Consider the following 20,710-nt stretch of genomic DNA (forward strand, 5'->3'; position numbering starts at 1 on the left):
CTGGCCCCCGGGACCTGGAGCTAAGTCCAGCAATTTCAGCAACAGGAGCAGCACACAGGACTGTAATGCAGTGTTTGCTGGTATAACCACTGCGTCTCCTATACAGCCTGCCTGCCTGCCTGATATACCTGGGATGGATATTAGTCCTGAGAAGGACTGTTTATTTGATCTGGCAGCCTTTACAGACCCTACACTAACTATTTTGCAGCATATATCTCTCCCTAAATCAGCAGCGCTGTCCCTACACTGTCTGATCCGGAGCGACTGTGTCCAAGATGGCGGCGCCCGGTTTTAAATACTCAAGGTGACGCTGTGCGGCCAGCCAATCACTGTAATGCCCACAAACAACATGGCTGCGGCATTACAGTGACTGGCTGGCAATCCCTGCATGTTCATTGGCTCTGTAAAGAGCGCCAAACATGTAGGGCGGAGACCCGAGCTCCCGCCCGAGTAACCCGGAAATGCTCGGAGCTCGCCGAACATCCCGAGTAGCGTGATGCTCGGGCGAGTACCGAGCAGTGTCGAGCATGTTCGCTCAACACTAATAATGTTGTATTGGAAGGTGCAGGAGAACTCAGCGATGTCACTCTGCGGGGTGATGTTGCTGAGGATCCCCTAGCAGGAGCAAATGTCAGTGCCAAGGGTAATGGGGAGAGGCACGAAGACCATGAAGCAGGTGGTGCTGTGCCAGTGACCAGTGTCACAACTAGAGATGAGCGTTGTTCTACTCGAACTGTTCGCCAATCTCAAATTCGAGCTGTTTTGGGCGGTGTTCGAGCCGGTCGGCGAACACGAACAATTTGAGAAAAATTCGGCTGTTCGAGGTTATGTTCGATAACTGTTCGTGCACCAAAATCATAACTGGATTTTTTCTCAGTAATGATGAAAATTAATGTTAATACGCAGTTTGAGTGTACAGCGGGGCGGGGGGAGGGGCAGGGGATGGATCTCTGCAGGAACAATGAAGATCTCCATTTTTTTTTCTCTTTCCCGCATTTGCAGTGGGGAGGTGCAATCTGTCAGCCTATCAGCAGCGCACACACGGAGCGAAGTGCTTTTTTTCACACAAGCAAGGGCATGTGTGATTGGCAGTGTATGTCACATGTCCTTGCCCTATAAGACCAAGCCATTTTCCCCGTCGCCACCATTTTCTCACTGCTGCAGCTGCGTGTTAGACGGCACCGCTGTTGCTGTGTGCGCTATACCTTGTTAATTTCAAGCCAATTTTCGCACAAATATACAGATAGCTTGGGAGTAGGGAATAGTTGTGATTGCAGTCCTTTTAAGGACTAGGTTACAGCATTTCCTACGACTTTTATCAAGCAGGTCTGTGCTCTTAAATAGATAGATTGTGGGAGTAAAGACTAATTGTAATTGGAGTCCTTTTCAGGACTAGGTTACATCAGTTCCTATCAGTTTTTGCCAGGCAGGTCTGTGCCAGTGCTGTGCAAGTTTTTTTCACAGCATTTGGCTGAATCTAGCAAAGCTAATCCTTTTTGGCCTATTGCAGAGTGTGTTAGTCAGTGGAGTAGCCTATCTGTGTTGCAAGATATACCACCTGTGTATAGAATACCAATTTTTTTACTGCACCTAGTGAAGTAAAATCTTTTGGGCATAGCATCATTCTATTAGTCCATCTATACTGACCTCCATCAGGTTGCAAATTAAAAATAATTTTTTTCTGCATCTAGCTCTGAAAAAATATTTGGGCTTCTAGCAGTGTGTGGGACTTGGTCTATTAGTCCATCTATACTGACCTCCATCAGGTTGCAAATTAAAAATAATTTTTTTCTTCATTTATCTCTGAAAAAATATTTGGGCTTCTAGCAGCGTGTGGGACTTGTTCTATTAGTCCATCTATACTGACCTCCATCAGGTTGCAAATTAAAAATAATTTTTTTCTGCATCTAGCTCTGAAAAAATATTTGGGCTTCTAGCAGTGTGTGGGACTTGGTCTATTAGTCCATCTATACTGACCTCCATCAGGTTGCAAATTAAAAATAATTTTTTTCTGCATCTAGCTCTGAAAAAATATTTGGGCTTCTAGCAGTGTGTGGGACTTGGTCTATTAGTCCATCTATACTGACCTCCATCAGGTTGCAAATTAAAAATAATTTTTTTCTTCATTTATCTCTGAAAAAATATTTGGGCTTCTAGCAGCGTGTGGGACTTGTTCTATTAGTCCATCTATACTGACCTCCATCAGGTTGCAAATTAAAAATAATTTTTTTCTGCATCTAGCTCTGAAAAACTATTTGGGCTTCTAGCAGTGTGTGGGACTTGGTCTATTAGTCCATCTATACTGACCTCCATCAGGTTGCAAATTAAAAATAATTTTTTTCTTCATTTAGCTCTGAAAAAATATTTGGGCTTCTAGCAGTGTGTGGGACTTGTTCTATTAGTCCTTCTATACTGACCTCCAGCAGGTTGCAAACTGAATATAATTTTTTTCTGCATCTAGCTCTGAAAAAATATTTGGGCTTCTAGCGGTGTGTGGGACTTGGTCTATTAGTCCATCTATACTGACCTCCATCAGGTTGCAAATTAAAAATAATTTTTTTCTGCATCTAGCTCTGAAAAAATATTTGGGCTTCTAGCAGTGTGTGGGACTTGGTCTATTAGTCCATCTATACTGACCTCCATCAGGTTGCAAATTGAATAAAAAAAATTTCTGCATCTAGCTCTGAAAAAATATTTGGGCTTCTAGCGGTGTGTGGGACTTGGTCTATTAGTCCATCTATACTGACCTCCATCAGGTTGCAAATTAAAAATATTTTTTTTCAGCATCTAACCCAGCCAATAGTTTTGGCCTAATACCACAGTTTGGCCACTCAGCTCTGCTCGGTTACCATCCATTGTTTTTTTGTGCAAACAACTCCAGAGTTGTGAATTAGTTAACCACCAAAATGAGTGGAAAAAGGCCTGCTGCTGGTGGAAAGGGGAATAGGCGTGTTGGGAAGGGGAAAAAAGGTTGTGTCCGTGGGGTAGGTGCAGAAGAAAGACCATCTTCCAGCCAAACTAAAATGTCTACTTCTTTTAGCGGACAATGTGATAAGATCCCTTTCTTACGGCCACGCCAATCGCTACAAATTCCAGATGAGGCACAAAAACAGCAGGTGCTTCAACGGATATCAAGTGCTCCTTTAAGTGGGCTCTCCTCCACATCAACTTCAACATCACAAATACTCCAGTCCTCAAAGGTGTCACCCAAATCGCACTTGCTTCCTCACAGCTCCCAAATCTCCAGCTGCCCGTCTGAGTATGAGGTAGAACAGATGGTTGAGTCTGCAGAGCTGTTTACTCATACTATAGCCTGGGAATCAGAGGTCGACTCCAGCGCTTCTGTGAATCCAGACGAGGAAATGATCTGCACTGATGCCCAGAATCTTTATGAGTCGGATCCAGGACCAGACGCAGAAGGTTCTGACCATAATGTAGACCCTCATTCCCAAACTGTAACTCCTGTTGGTGGAGACAATGAGGAAGACGATGATAAGACTCAAATACCTGATTGGAGCGACAACTTTAGTTTTTTGTCAGGGCAGGAACAGGTTGGCTCTGAGGACGACGGGTGTGATAACGCACAGGGTGATGATGATGAGGTCGGAGATCCCACTTACTGTCAACCCACAGTCAGCCAAGAGATGAGGTCAGCAGAGGAGGTGGAGGAAGATGCTAGTGACGACGAGGTCAGGTTGCGCCTTCCTGGACAGAGACGTAGTACTGGAAGCACGTCAACAACTGCATCCTCAAACACAACTCTGCCTCTCACCACAAGTCGTGGTGGCTCTTCAGGTCGCATGGGTGCTAAGCCTTGCATAGCCTGGGCATTTTTTCAGATCGATAAAGATGACCCAACTCGTGTTATCTGTAACATTTGTCAGCAAAAGCTAAGTAGAGGCCAAAAAATACATAGTTTGAGTACTTCATGCATGAACCGGCACATGGACATGAAGCATAAGTTGCAGTGGGAAGCTCAGTGTGCTACAATGCGGCCTAGCCGGCCGGGCCAACCACCGTCTGCCATATCTTGTGCATCCGCGGCCTCTTCATCCTCTGTGACTGGGGGGACAGCAGTCACACCTGTTTTGGGGCGCAGACCTGCCACCTCTTTACCCGCAACAGCCAGCGTGATTGGCAGGTCATCATTTTCTTTGGAGGTGGTAACACCAGCTGGTCTTGAGCGCTGTCCGACATCGATAGCACCACCTTTGGATCAAGGCAACCTAACATGTCCGCCTGCATCTTCCTCACAGACCGGCAGTTTGCCGGGGACACCCTTATCAACCCCGTCTAAGCACAATAGCCAGCCCTCGGTCCCTCAGATGTGGACAAGTAAAAGACCATTTCCTCCTAGCCATGAGAAAGCTAAGAGGTTGAATTTCACCATCTGCAAGCTCTTGGCTACAGAAATGCTGCCTTTCCGCCTGGTGGACACAGAGGATTTTCGAGACCTTATGTCCGTCGCAGTGCCCCAGTACCAGATGCCCAGTCGGCACTACTTCTCAAAGAAAGGTGTGCCTGCGCTCCACCAGCATGTCGCACACAACATCACCGCTTCTTTGAGAAACTCTGTGTGTGACAGGGTGCATTTCACCACAGACACTTGGACGAGTAGGCATGAACAGGGGCGTTACATGTCGCTGACTGGGCACTGGGTAACTATGGTGATAGCAGGACAAGGGGCTGCTGTCCAAGTCTTGCCGTCCCCACGAGTTGTGCGTCAATCCTCTTTATGTCAAAGTTCCTCCACTGCTTCTGCCTCCTCAGCCTCCTCTCGGTCTTCCACCTGCACCCAAAGCCTGTCTGGTCATGCCACAAGCTTTCTAACTGCGCAGAAGGGATCCTGCACACCTCCTTACTATGCTGGCAGTAGGGCTCAACGTTTTTACATTGAAATGTCTGGGAAATGTGAGTCACACAGCTGAGGAGTTGTGGTCAGCTCTGGAGAACCAATTTCATGAATGGTTGTCTCCACTGGACCTGAAACCAGGGAAGGCCGTGTGCGACAATGCTGCAAACCTGGGTGCGGCCCTTCGCCGGGGCAATGTCACACACGTGCCTTGTATGGCTCACGTGTTGAACCTGGTTGTCCAGCAATTTTTAGCCCACTATCCCAGACTAGATGGCCTTCTGCAGAGGGCACGGTCGCTGTGTGCTCACTTCCGCCGTTCACATCCCGCAGCTCAGCGACTTACATCTCTACAGAAGTCGTTGGGCCTGCCACTTCACCGGCTAAAATGCGATGTGCCTACCCGGTGGAATTCAACTCTGCACATGTTGCAGCGACTGTGGCAGCACCGACAAGCCCTGGTGCAATACGTTCTGACGTATAGCCTGGGCCAACGAGATTCAGAGGTGGGGCAAATCACGCTGGAGGAGTGGTCTCAGATCAGGGACCTATGCACCCTTCTGCACAGTTTTGAAATGGCGACGAAGATGTTTAGTGCTGACGATGCCATTATCAGCATGACTATTCCGGTGATTTACATGCTGGAGCACATGTTAAACAGAATTCGGAGTCAGGTGGTGGCACAAGAGGAGGTGGAGGAAGTAGAGGAGGAGGAGTTGTATGCGGAAGGGCTAACATCTGCAAGGTCCAGACGGTCGGCAGCACCAAGGCGGCAGGCATGTGAGGGTGGGGGAGATGATTTTACCAGGGCGCATGGTAGCAGCCAAACTAGTGAGGAAGGTGCAGGAGCCCAGGAAGAAGTGGAGGACGAACTGATGGAAGACTCATCAGATGAGGGAGACCTTGATCACATTTCTGTTGTGCGAGGTTGGGGGGAGAGGACAGAGGAAGGAAGCATGATTGTTACCTCGCCACCAACACAACAGGGACTTGGTGCTCCTGGATGCGCAACACACATGAGTGCCTTCTTGCTGCACTACCTGCAACATGACCCTCGAATTGTGAGAATTAGAAATAATCCTGACTACTGGGTTGCCACACTGTTAGATCCCCGGTACAAAAGTAAATTTGCAGAAATTATTCCTGCCATAGAAAGGGATGCACGCATGCAGGAGTATCAGCAGAGACTGTTGCAGAATCTTACATGTGCTTTTCCACAAAATACCAGTGGTGCACGTAGTGAATCTCACAGTTCCAACTTGCCAACCGTGGGACCGTCAAGTGTTCAGCACTCAAACCGTAACAGAACCACAGTATCTGCTGGTAACATCAATTTTGCGGAATCATTTCACCACTTTTTTAGCCCATCCTTTGCAAGGCCACAGGAGACAAGAAGTCTGACACATAGTCAACGCCTAGAGACGATGGTACAGGAGTATCTCCAAGTAAACATTGAAGCCACGACTGTGTCACTGGACCCTTGCTTTTTTTGGGCTTCCAATCTGGATAAATGGCCGGAGCTAGCCACTTACGCCTTGGAGATCTTGTCATGCCCCGCAGCCAGCGTTCTGTCTGAACGTGTGTTCAGCGCTGCTGGTGGTGTGCTGACAGATAAGCGCACGCGGCTCTCCACTGATAATGTAGACAGACTCACGTTCATAAAGATGAACAAATCATGGATCCGAAACGACTTTTCTACCCCTGTGTCATCCTGGGGAGAGTAAAAGCTAGATGATTGGTTAAAATCACCCTACCAACCGTTTTAAGCTTTCAAATTACTAATCATGTTTATCTGTATCTTGACTGGAAAATAATTTGGGCTTTGTAGCAGTGTGCAGCACTGATCCTATTAGGCCATCTATAATAAGCTTCACCAGATTTAAAATTAAAAATAATTTTTAGCTGCATCTAGCCCGGAAAATAATTTTGGGGCTCCGAGATGCGCAAGACACATAAGTGCCTTCTTGCTGCACTACCTGCAGCATGACCCTCATATTGTCAGAATTCGAAGTAATCATGACTACTGGGTTGCCACACTCTTAGATCCCCCAAACTTTTCGATCAACCTTTTCATTTTAATAAAGACCAAAAAAATGGTCATTTTTGAAATTATAAGCATTAGCAGGTTGTTAGAAACTGAAATCAAACAGTTTTCAACTCAAAACTTTATTCTAGGTGATGTTACATTTTCACATAGGACCCCTTGTTCGAAAGGAGCTTCTGAACTCTCTCGTCCATTGAATTTGTCAGGTTTTGGATGGTTTCTGCTTCAATTGTTTTGCATGAGGACAGAATACCCTCCCAGAGCTGTTGCTTAGATGTGAACTGCCTCCCGCCATCATAGACACTCCTTTTAATGATGCTCCAAAGGTTCTGAATGGGGTAGAGGTCAGGGGAGCATGGGGGTCACACCATAAGTTTGTCCCCTTTTATGCCCATATCAGCCAGAGATGCAGATGTTTTATGTGCAGCATGAGATGGTGCATTATCATGCAGAAAAATGATCTTGCTGTGAAATACACGGTTCTTCTTCTTGAACCATGGCAGGAAGTGCTGTTTGAGAAAATCCACATACATTATGGAGTTCATCTTTAGCGCCTTCAGGGATCCTAAAGGGGCCGACAATCTCTCTCCCCATGATTCCAGCCCAAAACATTACTCCACCTCCTCCTTGTTGGCGCTGTAGCCGTGTTTGCGTGGGGTGTCCATCAACCAGCCATCCTCCACTCCATTCATCTGGACCATCGAGCGCTGCACGGCACTCATCCGTGAACAAAACAGTTTTGAAATCAGTCTTCATGTAATGTTTGGCCCACTGGAGCCGTTTCTGCTTGTGTGAAGTGGATAGAGGAGGTCGACAGGATGGCGTATGCACAGCTGCAAACCTCTGAAGGACCCTGCATCTTGTTGTTCGGGGGACGTTGGAGGCACAAGCAGCTTCAAAAACTTGTCTGCTGCTATGACAAGGCTTTTTTGCCGCTGCTCTTTCAACCTGACGTAATTGCCTGTAGGAAAGAGTCCTCAATTTGCCCTTATCAGCACGCACACGTGTGTACTGTGAATCAGCTACATACTTCTTGATTGCCAAGACACTTCATCCTGATCATCGCACAATGTTGATTGTAGTCATGCCTTGACCTAAACACTCCACAATTTGTTGCTTCTCAGCAGCCGACACATCCTTTTTCTTTCCCATTTTGGCAGAAAATGTAGGCTGCTTAATAATGTGAGAGAGCCTTCTTAAGTAGTCTTGCCTTTCATTGGACACACCTGCCAAACTAATTAGCACAGGTGTCTGCAATTGCTTACAGTGATATAAAGAGCCCTGACACACATCACCATCAATGAGTTTAACTGACAAACAAACAAATTCTTCCCTTATCGCTCCTAAACACTTTTTGCATAATAATTTGGAACGCGGTGTACATGTGCTTTTCCACAAAACACCAGTGGTTCACGTAGTGAATCTTACAGTTCTAACTTGCCAACCGTGGTCTGTATGGAATTGTTCAATAAAGGGCCCAAAATTAAGATAACATAGATGGGAGAGGTCTCTATGAATAGGAATTCCTAAGTATTTGATACCCTGTGAGGGCCAGGCAAAGGGAAAGTTGGACTGGATGGAATCCTATATGGATTTAGGGAGGGAGACATCGAGGGCCTCAGACTTCGCTGCATTGATTTTAAAATTTTACCATGTAACAAAGTGATCTATTTCAGCCATAACAGCAGGGATGGATATATGTGATTGAGTGATATATACTAGGACATCATCAGCAAATAGAGAGCACTTGTACTCGGTGCCTCCCACCTCAATCCACCTAATATTGGGGTTATGGCGAATTGATGAGAGCAGGTGCTCCGTCACTAGGATGTATAAGAGAGGGGACAGAGGACATCCCTGCCTTGTCCCATTGGTGATTGTGAAAGGTGATGAAAATGTTCTGACGCAGCCCCTGGGCCTTGGGACACCCGGAGCCGGACCCTTTTTGGTGGATGCTGGTGGTTGTAGTCTTCGTGGCGGCGATCCGGTTCCGTGGCTCAGGGCGGTCAAACCAGTGGCGGAACTATTTATGTGGTTTTGATGTTTAAATGTCCGACTACGCCACCCGTGGATTGCGGTCAGAGTGAACCGCCGCTACAGGGCAGACCGCTAAGGCTGGTGTTGTGGGTGCAGCAGAGCGTAGCATAACTCCCCACGGTAGGAGTATAGCCTCAGGGCAGTGTATGCGGAGGATGGGGGTGATGGTGCAGGGCAGCAGCAGTAACGACACGGAGTCAGTGATGCAGTTCAGGGCCTTTACTCACAGTTCTTATTATCCAGACCACGTCTGCAGGTAACGGCTGCCCACGTCGTACTGTGCTCACCAGGTGAGGGGCTCAGACAACTCCCAGATAACTTTGGAGCGCTTCACAGGACCCCCTTTGTGTGTCCTTTGTCTGGCCTTTCTTACCAACACTTCTGTCCGGCTGCCTCGGGCCTCCTCTTGGTAAACTTGGCGCCAGTTTCCCTGACCCTATGTGGTGCCTTCCTAGCGGGTGGAGCAAGGGGCTGCGCCACATAAAATGTCAGAGCCTCCGGTTTCTAGCTGAGGGTCTTTCCTGCCTCCACTAGTTCGGGGACCGGTCTCCCCCTTTGGCCTGACCCCTCCACGCAGGTGGATTCGGGCGTGCGGTGGCGACTCGCCCGTCCGCACCCCTGGGATCCCTTCATTCCTCGTTCCTGGAGCCTTCTCCGCTCCTCTTCCTTCCTTCTCCCTCTTTCAGGCCTGGGCCTCTGTTACTAGGCCCGCCTCCGGAGCAGAGCTCATGCAGAGCCCCTGCTCCCTGCCACTTCTGCTCAGACTTCTCTGCACTGAACTAAGATGGTGCCCACCTTTTATACTCCCTTCTCAATGCACCCAGGAACTGCTTCCTCCCTGCTCCTGCACTGCAGGGTTCCCCTTCCTCAGTGTTCCCTCCCCCACTCCAGCCAGGGACAGGGACTGTCGTGCCCATCTCAGGGGCATATTGGTCGCCCTGCCCCACGGCAATGTGGTGTAATGCATGCAGGTGTCGGGTCCTGATCCACACTCCATCCTTATCTGAGAGTGAGATATCACACCTCTGGGTGAGGTGCAATACGTCTGTAGCAACCGAGCCCTCGGTGCTACAGTTCCATTTATCTTCAGCCTAGGTGACGTATTGTGATACAGGGCCGTGATTTTGGCTATAAAAGGGTCCCCTAGACCCCTACCCCAAGCTTTTTAAGAGAATCATATATGGCGTGCCAGGAGACTCTATGGAATGCTTTCTCAGCATCCAACGAGAGTATCTACTTACAAATTTTTAACTGCATCTAGCCCAGGAAATACTTTGTGCCTAGTAGCAGTGTCTGCTAGTCAGCGGATTATCCCGGCTGTTAAGCAAGCTACACCACCTGTAGTTTGGACACTTAATTTTTTCAAAGGAAATGCTTTGGGACCACGGGATACTCAGTGAAGAGCATCAGGAGGCACCCCAAGGCATAGGGGCTGGGACTGGCACTAGGATGCCTTGCGGTGGACAGCCGAGCTCGATCCTTATAAAAGCTTTTTAACTGCAGCAGCTTTAGTGGACGCTACTGGAGCTGGAATTACGCGGCTGCTGGCATGAGACTTGCCCTCCAATAGATCCTTGTAAATGGATTTAAAGTGTATTCATTCAAATTAGAGGGACAATTTAAATTAAAAAGCTTAGAGCTGCCTCCACCACAGGGGGGCTCTCTCGACCCACCAGCGGACAGGCACCAGTATTGGGAGAGGGGGGCTGGCCGTCAGGGTTCACCGCGGCTCTGGCACAAACCCGGCGACACGGAGGTGTCACGGGCAGGAGCGGACTGGCCGTCTCGGCTTCTCACTTTTTGGATTTTAGAAGGGCATGACATGCCTATATCTGTGTCTCCCCCTCCTTTTACTCCTCCACCTCTTTTCTTTTCGCATGACTATATGTACTTGTCACTTTTCCATGTGTTAGTTGTGTCTTCTGAGCAGTTTGTCAGCTTTTGGACACCTTTGAAGGTGTTTTCTATGTGTTTCTATGTGTTTTTGTTTGCCTGCCATTGGTTTTAACGGTGTTCGAAGGTGTTCGACGAACAGTTCGACGAACAGTTCGGCGAACACACGGGTGTTCGACGAACCGAACCGAACTCGAACACTACGGGGGTGGCTCAACACTAGTCACAACAGAAGGTGACCTGGCTGATAGTCGCTGCCCCATACGTAGCACTGTGCCTGAGGTAATGGAGGATGATGGAGAAGTAGTTCTCATGGCCTCGCAGGCTAATGAGACGGTGTTATTCCCCGGGGAGACGGCCTATATAGCCGCTGTTACCTGCAGTCAGAGTGCCCAGAATGCAAGTAACGCCCTGCCTTCTGGACCCTTCTCGAGCAGAGGAATAACAGGATCATGTATGGACCCAGGGCCGGTCCCAGAGGGTCCCAGTGAGGATGTGGCCTTAACCTCATTTCTGGTTTCCTCCAGCCAGGAGTTTCAGGCAGCTCTGCACTCAGATGCTAGCCTGGAGACGTTAAGGAGCCTCGCTGAGGAACCCACCTCCGAGTCGGATAAGGAGAGGGTATTCTGGGACCAAGGGAGGTTGTACCGGTAGACAGTTCCCTGTACACCCCAACAGGAGTGGCTGAGGGAAAGACACCTGGTCGTCCCCTACCAATTCAGGGATGAGTTGTTGCGGATCGCCCATGAAATTCTACTCGCTGGACACTTGGGGGTCAGCAAAACCAAGGCCCGGCTGTCTCATCACTTTTATTGGCCCAAAATGAGGACAGATGTGGTGAACTACTGTCGCTCCTGTACCACATGTCAAAGAGTGGGAAAGTCAGGGCCGGCCCCCAAAGCCCCCCTGATCTCCTTGCCAGTGATAGAGGAGCCTTTCCAGAGGATTGCTGTGGACATTGTGGGACCACTGGCCATACCCAGCAGCTCTGGAAAATGTTTCATCCTTACCGTGGTAGACTATGCTACCCGGTATCCGGAGGCAGTAGCCCTGTCCTCAATTAGGGTGGATAAGGTGGCGGATGCCCTCTTGGCCATCTTTTCGCGAGTAGGATTTCCCAGGGAGATGCTTACCAACCAGGGGACCCAGTTCATGTCACACTTAATGGAGGCCCTATGTAAGAAAATGCAGGAGCAGCATTTGGTATCGAGCGCGTATCACCCACAGACCAATGGTTTGTGTGAGCGATTCAACGGTACCCTCAAACAGATGTTAAAAATGCTGGTTGAAACCCAGGGTCGCGACTGGGAGTGTTACCTCCCACACCTGCTATTTGCTTACAGAGAGGTTCCACAGGCCCTTCTTTAATGCAGTTTCTAAAATCAGAAAGAATTGAATTCAATGTTTTTTGTTCATTTTGCTTGTTTGTCGGATTTTGGGATGGACTCTTTGGCTTTGCTTTTCTTCTCCTCATTGGATTTTTCATGTTCAAAGTTGCAGAAGCCAGATTACAAGCTCATTTTGGTTCAACTTCAGCAACTGTGCATTGCATTGCCATGTAATGTGATGCAATGCTATCTTTCTAGCTCTCCCTTTTTACTTCCTTTTGGATAAACAGACATATTAGGCAAGCATTTTGGAGCTTTCACCTAAATAACTACAGGTGGTGAGATAAGCTGCACAATATAATTGACCTTTCAGTATATTGTTGCACACACACCATCTATTTAGCAAATGCCCTTGTTATCAACAGCAGCCTTTTAAACTCACCTGAGCTAACAGGTATGTGCGCTGGTTACTCTGCTGCGCTTAAAATTTCTTTTTTGGTTTGCTACAATGCCTTTTCTGAAACGTTGTCTCCCTCTGCTGGAACACTGACTTCTTTCATTTAATGCCTGCAGACTATAAAAGAGAACCCAACCCAAAAAGTTTGGTTGATTAGTCTGTGGCATTCTGTTAAACTGTTGCTTATGGCGGTCTCTGTGAGCTTCTCAGCGACATTCAGCCAGCCAGGTATCCTGCCTGCAGTAGATGGAATGTGGCAATGGAACGCTGGCTGCGCGTGTCATAATAGGCTCTGAGCCTTTATATACCTGTGCACAGCAGCAGCCACCTTCAGTCTGCTGCTGGACAGCCAGCAGCAGCAGCAGCAGGAGAGGTATGTAATCAGGAGCCCTCCTGCTAAGGGTAGACAGCTGCTCGTTCCACCCCACCCCCCGCCTTAATTGGTTCTCCTCCCTTCCAACGGTGTTGAGGCGGGTGGGAACAGCAGGGGGTGAAGGTGCTGTGTTTAAAGAGGTGGAGTTATGCAGATCTAAAACGCGTGGATTGCAGCAGCAGCAAGCCGAAAAGTGCAGGCATGTAAGGGATCTAGAGGTTGACAACATGTCTTCTTAACGGGAGTCCAGGAGCTCATCTCCACAAATGGACTTTTCAGGATCCTTGGGTGGCTCCGTAGTTTGAAACCAATTCTGGTTATCGCTTCTCGGCCTTTTGGCTAAGATCAAGTGTAGTATCTGTTCTTATCAGTTTAATATCTGATACGTCCCCTATCTGGGGACCATATATTAAATGGATTTTTAGAACAGGGAGATGGAAAAAGAGCTTGCTCTGTCCACTCCACGCATTGACCTGGTATTGCAGTATCTCCAGGACCGGTGCACCCCTTCTTTAATGCAGTTTCTAAAATCAGAAAGAATTGAATTCAATGTTTTTTGTTCATTTTGCTTGTTTGTCGGATTTTGGGATGGACTCTTTGGCTTTGCTTTTCTTCTCCTCATTGGATTTTTCATGTTCAAAGTTGCAGAAGCCAGATTACAAGCTCATTTTGGTTCAACTTCAGCAACTGTGCATTGCATTGCCATGTAATGTGATGCAATGCTATCTTTCTAGCTCTCCCTTTTTACTTCCTTTTGGATAAACATACATATTAGGCAAGCATTTTGGAGCTTTCACCTAAATAACTACAGGTGGTGAGATAAGCTGCACAATATAATTGACCTTTCAGTATATTGTTGCACACACACCATCTATTTAGCAAATGCCCTTGTTATCAACAGCAGCCTTTTAAACTCACCTGAGCTAACAGGTATGTGCGCTGGTTACTCTGCTGCGCTTAAAATTTCTTTTTTGGTTTGCTACAATGCCTTTTCTGAAACGTTGTCTCCCTCTGCTGGAACACTGACTTCTTTCATTTAATGCCTGCAGACTATAAAAGAGAACCCAACCCAAAAAGTTTGGTTGATTAGTCTGTGGCATTCTGTTAAACTGTTGCTTATGGCGGTCTCTGTAAGCTTCTCAGCGACATTCAGCCAGCCAGGTATCCTGCCTGCAGTAGATGGAATGTGGCAATGGAACGCTGGCTGCGCGTGTCATAATAGGCTCTGAGCCTTTATATACCTGTGCACAGCAGCAGCCACCTTCAGTCTGCTGCTGGACAGCCAGCAGCAGCAGCAGCAGGAGAGGTATGTAATCAGGAGCCCTCCTGCTAAGGGTAGACAGCTGCTCGTTCCACCCCACCCCCCGCCTTAATTGGTTCTCCTCCCTTCCAACGGTGTTGAGGCGGGTGGGAACAGCAGGGGGTGAAGGTGCTGTGTTTAAAGAGGTGGAGTTATGCAGATCTAAAACGCGTGGATTGCAGCAGCAGCAAGCCGAAAAGTGCAGGCATGTAAGGGATCTAGAGGTTGACAACATGTCTTCTTAACGGGAGTCCAGGAGCTCAGCTCCACAAATGGACTTTTCAGGATCCTTGGGTGGCTCCGTAGTTTGAAACCAATTCTGGTTATCGCTTCTCGGCCTTTTGGCTTCGATCTTACAGCTTGTCTGTTTGGTTGTTGTCTATCTGGGTGCTTCCGGTACCCTCTCTCTCGGCCTGGGGGGATCGTTCCTCTTCGGAGGGACTTCACCCCCCTGCTGCTATAGGGAGAGAGGCTTAGTCCGGGAGCAACGGGAAGTGATCCCCTAAAAAGGCATATGCCTTTTTTTTCTTTCCGTAGTTGGCGTACTTTTTTTGGAAGAGATGCCGGCTGTGCTGTCATATGCATCGGGTGAACCCCGGATGAGAAATACAGTGCGAATTGACGTTTTGGAGAAGTTTCGCTGTGAGAAAAACATCCAGTATGTTTGCAACATCATCCTTCTTGGACTTCTGGGATTTAGTAGAGAGGACATCTTCTGCTTCCAGGACAACGAATCGAAAGGTACCTACACCATCACTTTTAGGAGTCAAGGGTGCTGCCAACAACTGGTCCAGAAAGTGAACGAAAATAGCCACATGGACGAAATGGAAGGTTTGATTTTTTCCTTATTATTTGTTTATGAAGAAGTCCAGATTGTGGTTCACTTCCCTAACCCTTTTGTGGAAGTGCTGGATATTTTGACTTTCTTGCGTCGCTATTGCGATGACGTGTCCTTTTTAGGAAAAATTAAAAATGCAGTTAATTTTTGGTGTGGGAAGCGGAGGTTCCTGGCACGATTAAAGAAGGATCCAACGGGAGTCGGAGGAACACAGCACCCTCCCTCCACCTTCACAATCGGGAAGAGCCGAGGATACCTCTTCTATCAAGGTATGCCCTTGTATTGTAGGAATTGTGGCACAATGGGGCATACCCAAGATGCTTGCCAGGAGAGGAGGGCTGCCCGTTGTAATAATTGCAGCCAGTATGGACACTTGACGAAAGACTGTCCTCACAAGAAACAGTGTAATCTGTGCGGGGAGGATGGACATGTATTCCGGAGTTGCCCCCAGAGAACCAAGGTACGGACATATGCAGAGGCAACTGGGGGTCCCTGGCGAAGACAATCTCTAGCTCGCCCCTCAGTGTCTGTCGGGGAGGATCCCCTTGACAGGACTGAGCTAAGCTCTACTGGCCCCTCTGTAGTGGAGGTGGCAAAGAAGAAGCCCCCGCAAAAAGGGGACTATGGGCGGTCCGTCCAGGGACCGGAGCAGGGATGCTCTTCTGTTCGGGAGGGTGTCTCTGTGTCGATGGCCCCTGAAGATGTGTGTGTTTCTGGTGTGCTGGAGCAGGGTGCCCCCAGTATGTTGGCACTGGTGGGCCCTGCTGCGAAGGCCCCAGATGCTATTCAAGTGTCGAGCCAGCAGGACGCAGTGTGTTTTTCCCTAGGTGACGACCTCGAGAAGAGAGACCATGAGGCAGTAGTGGGAGAAGATTGCACTAGTGACCTACCTGAACCCAGCGGGAAAAAGATGCGTGCGGATGTCTGTCCGGATTCACCGGATGTTTCCTTGGGTGTCGGTGATTTGTGGCTGCAGGGAGCAGGAGCTGGATACCCGGTCACTGCCTCGGATCCAATGAACATTTCCTTTTCCCCGGAGTCAGGGATCTTGGAGGCACTGTTGGATCATAGTCCTGAACAGGTCAAGATGATTCTGGATGACTCCCTCCCACCTTGACTTTAATGCCGTCCATAAAATGCCTCTCACTGAATGTGAGATCTTTAAAGAGCCCTGTTCGCAGGGCTGCTCTTTTTCAATATTTAGAGACTTTAGACTTTGATGTGTGTTTATTGCAGGAATGTGGACTACAACACTCAATTAATTATGACGAGCTTAAAAAGGATTGGAAGTCGGGACCGTCAGTGTGGTCCGGCTCAAATGTGAATAGGTCTGCTGGAGTGGGTTTGCTCTGTCGTGGTAATAACATCGTGTTTTCCTCTGTTACAGAGATTACACCAGGCAGGGCAATGTTAGTACATTTGCATATTAATAATTTTAGTTTTCGCATAATTAATGTGTATGCTCCTCCCGACAAGCAAGAGCGCATCCAATTGTTTGAAATTTTGCCTGTATTTTGTGTTGGGTCTTCTCCCCTCCTGATAGGTGGGGATTTCAACTGCCTTAGTGTCGGCGAACAACGAGTAGGAGGGGACCCTCTCCGTAAGTTGGATAAGTCATGTTTTCTGCTAAAAAATTTTCAAACTGATTTTAAGCTATGCGATGCCTGGAGGTCTCTTTCACCGACGGACCCTGGATTTACATGGTCCGGTCGGGGAGTGGCCTCTAGGATCGATTTTATGTTTTTATCTGTGGATTTTAAGCCGGTGATGTTTGATCTAATGTCTAATTTATTTTCCGATCACAAAATGTTAAAATTACAGTTAGAATACCAAGGAGAGCAGAGAATAAACAAAGGACTGTGGCGTTTGGGGACACATCTGCTGGAGGATCCTCAGATAAGGTCGGATTTTTGTACAGCCTACCAGGAATGGAGACAACATAGGCCTCCTTATATAAAAATGTTGTCTTGGTGGGAAAAGATTAAAAATAAAATTAGGCTTTTTTTTATCACGGCAGGGAGGAAGAAATCAAGACAGAAAAAACAATTTTTCTCAAATCTAAATACTAGGCTGCAGACACTTTATAAATTTAAAGAGATTGGGTTGGAGGTGGAGGAAGACATTGTCAGCCTAAAAGCAGAAATACATACACTTTTGGAGCAGAAGGGGAGAGAGGTTATTTTTAATTCAAAGGTAAAGCAGTTAGAAGAAGATGAAAAATGTACACGCTTCTTTTTTAAAAAAGCAATGGAGAGGAAAGATGCGATTACTTGTTTAGGTGAAGAATCCACTATACAGGGCATGAAGAACGTGGCTTTTGATTTTTACCGACTCCTTTTTAGTGAGAAAAGTGTGGATGATTCCTTTTTACAAGATGCTCTTAATGTCCTAGATTTTAAGTTGAATCAGTCAGATCAGGAGTTTTTAATACGGGATTTTAGCTTAGAGGAACTTTTTAACATTTTTAAAAGTTTTTCAAAGGGCAAAGCTCCGGGAGCAGACGGTCTCCCCGTCGAATTTTATCTGACTTTCTGGGATATTTTAAAGGATGATCTTTTAGCACTTTTTAAGGAGGTTTTTAAGTGTAAACGGTTGCCCAAGGGATGGAGGAGGGGAATAGTGTCCTTGATCTTTAAAAAGAAAGGGGCTCGTGAGGACCTTGCAAATTGGAGGCCTATCACCCTCCTCAACATGGATTATAAAGTATTAGCCAAATTTATTGCATGCTGGCTTAAAATGATAATTGATAAGTTGATACAACCAGAACAAGTTTGTGGTGTACCGGGAAGGAGTATTGCGGAGGTGTTAAATGTCATAAGAGATGCAATATGGTATACTAGGGATCGTGGTCAGAATTTAGCCCTGTTGGCGCTGGACTTTGAGAAGGCGTTCGACAGGGTATCGCACAAGTATCTTTTTAGTGTTTTAAAGAAGATGGCGATCCCGGATTTTATCATGTCTCTAATTAAGATTTTGTATAAAGATTCATATTGTCAAATCTCTGTTAATGGCTTCTTAACAGGTGAAATACCGCTGGAATCCGGAGTGAAGCAGGGCTGCCCTTTGTCCCCGATCCTGTTTATTTGTGCTATGGAGCCTTTATTATGCCAAATTAGGAAAGATAAAGTGATCCGTGGGGTCCCTGTTCCGGGTGGAGGGGGGGCCCAAATTAAAGTCTTCGGGTATATGGACGATGTTACTGCCATCTGCACGGATCCTGCTTCCCTCCGGAGGGTGGTGAGGTGTACCAGTTTTTTTAGTCAGGCTTCAGGTTTTAAGTTGAATTTTAATAAAACTGAGTGTTTGACAATTGGTTCCTGGGATACAGTGGACCTACCAGCAGTCAAAATGAAGTGTGATAAAGTTAAAATTTTGGGCATTACTTTTAATAAAGAAAATGACGGGGTTGTGAGTTGGGGGGAGGTCCAGGAGAAAATGGTGAAGAAACTATCCTTTTGGAATTTGCGTAGTTTGTCAATCGAAGGGAAAGTTCTAATTATTAAGTCTGTATTATTGCCAATGATGTTATATGTTGCAATTGTGTACCCTCCCTCCGACTTAATGCTCAAAAAGCTGACTCGCTGCATGTTTATATTTATTTGGGGCTCGAAGATGGAAAAAGTAAAACGCACAGAAATGTATAAAAGGCATCAAAATGGTGGAAAGGATGTCCCGGATTTGAGCATGTTTTTGTATATAAATTTCTTCTGTTTCTGTTTTAAGCTTCTTAATTCTAACAGTGTTTTTAGTCTGTTTTTAAAATATACTTGTGGTTATGTTTTTAAGAGATGGCTACGGCCATCCTTATCTTCGCCTGTTTTATTATGTCCCCCAAAGCATCTTATCATCTTAGAGAAAGTATGTAGAAATTATAAATTAAGAGACTTGGATACTGATATTCTTCAAGACCGAAGGAAATTGATAACTCATCTGAGAAGGGAAGAAAGAGTATCTGAAGTAATCAACTTTTCCTGGAGCAGATCCAAGCGAGTCTGGAGGAATGTGTTTGGAAAGTTTCTCGCAAATATTCATAAAGACCTTGCCTGGATGTCCGTCCACCAGTGCCTCCCAACTAGAGACTTTCAGCACAGGAGAGGCCTGGCGGCGCGGGCAAAATGTCCTAGAGACTCGTGTGGAAGTGATGAGACGGTTTTACATCTGTTTTGGAACTGTTTTTATGCGCAAGAACTTTGGCGGAGACTGGGGGTGCTTTTGAAATGGGTTTGTGGTCTGAAAGACTTTTGTCACGAATATGTTTTATACGGACTTTTTAATTGCCCAACTTTACATCAAACCAAAATATGCTGGTGTATAATAAATTGTGCAAAAAGTGCTATGTGGAAAGTGAGGAATATTTTGTTGTTCAAACGTGACTGTATTTCCATCAATGATTGTATTAGAATGGTTTTTAGCGAAATGTATATTTATTATTTGAAAGATGTCAAAGATGTGGGTAAACACGAAGCGAATAGAAGATGGTGTTTTTACATGTGGAATACTATTTTGTACTAATAATGTCTGTGGAAAGAGCTCTATTAACGCTGTAAATAAGAATAATGTGTTTTTGTACTTTTTTATATCTGAATAAATTTATGTTGAAACCTTATCTGTTCTTATCAGTTTAATATCTGATACGTCCCCTATCTGGGGACCATATATTAAATGGATTTTTAGAACAGGGAGATGGAAAAAGAGCTTGCTCTGTCCACTCCACGCATTGACCTGGTATTGCAGTATCTCCAGGACCGGTGCACCCCTTCTTTAATGCAGTTTCTAAAATCAGAAAGAATTGAATTCAATGTTTTTTGTTCATTTTGCTTGTTTGTCGGATTTTGGGATGGACTCTTTGGCTTTGCTTTTCTTCTCCTCATTGGATTTTTCATGTTCAAAGTTGCAGAAGCCAGATTACAAGCTCATTTTGGTTCAACTTCAGCAACTGTGCATTGCATTGCCATGTAATGTGATGCAATGCTATCTTTCTAGCTCTCCCTTTTTACTTCCTTTTGGATAAACAGACATATTAGGCAAGCATTTTGGAGCTTTCACCTAAATAACTACAGGTGGTGAGATAAGCTGCACAATATAATTGACCTTTCAGTATATTGTTGCACACACACCATCTATTTAGCAAATGCCCTTGTTATCAACAGCAGCCTTTTAAACTCACCTGAGCTAACAGGTATGTGCGCTGGTTACTCTGCTGCGCTTAAAATTTCTTTTTTGGTTTGCTACAATGCCTTTTCTGAAACGTTGTCTCCCTCTGCTGGAACACTGACTTCTTTCATTTAATGCCTGCAGACTATAAAAGAGAACCCAACCCAAAAAGTTTGGTTGATTAGTCTGTGGCATTCTGTTAAACTGTTGCTTATGGCGGTCTCTGTGAGCTTCTCAGCGACATTCAGCCAGCCAGGTATCCTGCCTGCAGTAGATGGAATGTGGCAATGGAACGCTGGCTGCGCGTGTCATAATAGGCTCTGAGCCTTTATATACCTGTGCACAGCAGCAGCCACCTTCAGTCTGCTGCTGGACAGCCAGCAGCAGCAGGAGAGGTATGTAATCAGGAGCCCTCCTGCTAAGGGTAGACAGCT

General features: G+C 46.5%; 2 non-coding genes across 2 annotated transcripts; both read left to right on the plus strand.

Moving 5' to 3' along the window:
* Positions 1-13,303: 13,303 nt before the first annotated feature.
* Positions 13,304-13,494, plus strand: LOC141177324 (U2 spliceosomal RNA). The gene has a single exon (XR_012253929.1). It is a non-coding gene; the product is annotated as a U2 spliceosomal RNA (small nuclear RNA).
* Positions 13,495-19,698: 6,204 nt separating this feature from the next.
* Positions 19,699-19,881, plus strand: LOC141177768 (U2 spliceosomal RNA). The gene has a single exon (XR_012254322.1). It is a non-coding gene; the product is annotated as a U2 spliceosomal RNA (small nuclear RNA).
* Positions 19,882-20,710: the final 829 nt, after the last annotated feature.

Source organism: Phyllobates terribilis, unplaced genomic scaffold (genome assembly GCF_046119375.1).
Source record: "Phyllobates terribilis strain yellow unplaced genomic scaffold, ASM4611937v1 Scaffold_27__1_contigs__length_16484149, whole genome shotgun sequence".
In the NCBI taxonomy this organism is placed as follows: domain Eukaryota; kingdom Metazoa; phylum Chordata; class Amphibia; order Anura; family Dendrobatidae; genus Phyllobates; species Phyllobates terribilis.